Below are 2,361 nucleotides of genomic sequence, written 5' to 3'. Positions count from 1 at the left end.
GAACAAAGGGAAAGAAAAAGACTAGTCAAAGAGGCCATATCTACCCACCCACAGAAAACCCGGAGAAGAAAATGAGTTACATTTCTCCCACTGGAAGGCTTAGGGGAGGAGACATTTAGGAAAGCCACAGGGGCAGAAAATTAGATAGTTTATCTGAAAAAGGAAAAATGAACTAAAGTGTGCTTTTGATAGATGACTGGAAGTGAGCACAAAGGCAAAACACCAACGTACACTTGGCATCTGAAGAATGCCTTTTATCCAAAGATCTTAGAGCAGTTTTAGTGTATTAATTTACTTGTGAGATACTTAAATTATTATTCGTTCGTTTTTATGTGGCATTTTATTCTAAAATTTGCTAAAGATTTTACAACTCAAGTACATTGGTTATTCCCCAAACAAGACTCTAGATGTAGTGTGGCCATTACTGTATGACACATGTGGACACTGACCCTCAGAGATGTCAGGAAACAGAGAGAATCAGGGGAGGCTGGAAGATCAGCGATGACTGTATGAACACTGAATAAGGAATGGGGAACTCTATGGAGACAACTCAGTCTTTTCTTTGGCTATTTCTTCATGGCTTCTGTGGTAGGTAGTATAATGGTCCTCCAAAGACATCCACGTCCTAACTCATAGAACCTGTGGATATGTTATCTAATACGGTGGAAAGGACTTCGCAGATATATAAGTTAAGACTACTGAGAGGGGAAAATTCTCCTGGGTTATCTGGGTTGGCCCAATGTAATCACAAAGATGTAAGGGAGAGAGGGAGACATGAGAGTCAGAGAAGGAGATGTGATGATGGACAGGGATTGCAATGATGTGGGGCCATGAGCCAAGGAATGTGGGAAGGGCACTGGAACATCTTCTTCATCTAAAGCTGGAAAGGGTAACATTACGTCTTCTCCTCTAGAGTTTCCTGACAATCCGTCTTAGACTTCTGACTTATAACTGCAAGACCATAACTTTGTGGTGTTTTAATCCACTCAGTTTGTGGTAATTCATTATAGCAGCCACAGGAAACTCATACAGCACCTTTGAGGAGTGGGGGGCTGCACTGCAAACCTAAAATTTTATTTTTTGAGTTATTTGGGTAACACAATTTTAGAGGATTTTTTTCAAGAACTAATTGGATATGTATTAATAACAATTATGGGTTTAGTGGCTTGAAGGAAAAATACAGTGGCGGTAACAACATTAATAGTAATGGGTAATAGTTATTAAGGTTGTGTGTGCCAAGTGCTGGGTAGGGGTGTGGATGTTCCTTCCCTCTCATTTTCTAAAACAGTTCTATGAGATAATTTTCTTCATTTTACAGAGGAGGAAATTGAGTCTGAGAGAGCCATGCGATTAGTGGTGGAGCTGGCATTTGCACGCAAGCATATCTGACTCTTGACTACGGCTTGAAATGGTTTTACTGTATACTTAATTCATTGATGGGAAAGAACAAGTCATGTATGAAAGCAGGGACATGAGCAGGTGATGACAGAAAGTTGAGACAGGCCTCTGGTGGCACTGGGGATGTATATTGACTCTGCCTCAGCCACGACAGAGGTGAGGGACACTGTCTCCTTTCTGTCTTTTCTCTTCTACCCATGCCAGCCAGCCACTTTATAAAGTACCCACCATCAGCAGGCAGCACTTTTCCCCACTCTTTCTTGCCAAGTGTGACACTTCTCTTGAAAGAAAGCACACAATTGCACACTGCAAGATGAGCGTCTTTCCTGCCAGAAACAACAAGGATGCCAAGGCTGTGGGGCTACTTTAGCTGCCATAAGTGAGAAGGGGGTTGAGTGGGTGGGATCAGGAGGATGTAAGATGAGAAGACCAAAATCTTAATGAGATGCTGCTGGAATCAGCATAAACAAGTATGGTATCAGAGCTGAAATAATTCAAAATATTACAAGTGCCATTGTAAAATATAATGCTCCCTACTTCATAGGGTGGCTGTGACAATGGAGTTAATAAATGCAGAGTGCTTTGAATGGTGTTATAGAAGTGTAGCTTCTACTCCACTGCACCCACCCTGCAACTACTCCTGCTGCTACCAGCGCCACTGTTATTATCGCCACTGCCATGATTACTACCACTATCACAATTACTCGTTCTATTGCCGTTGACTACCTTTGCTACCATCACATTATTTCAACTGCTACCACTGCTGCTGCTATTACTACTACTGTACCGTTACTATGACAATTATTACCATTACTGTTAATGTCAAGCTGTAGGCATAGGAAGTGCTTCCGTTATAATAAATATGCCAACCGACTTCCGGACCTTCAACAAGGGTGGCTAGAGCACATCCTCAGGTTATCCTGGATTGCCTGGCAATAGTTCCCAGTTTGATTCTTTTCTCTG

The sequence above is a fragment of the Macaca mulatta genome, chromosome 5 (genome assembly GCF_049350105.2).
Source record: "Macaca mulatta isolate MMU2019108-1 chromosome 5, T2T-MMU8v2.0, whole genome shotgun sequence".
Classification (NCBI taxonomy): Eukaryota; Metazoa; Chordata; class Mammalia; order Primates; family Cercopithecidae; genus Macaca; species Macaca mulatta.
Note: the sequence above shows the minus strand (reverse complement) of the source record.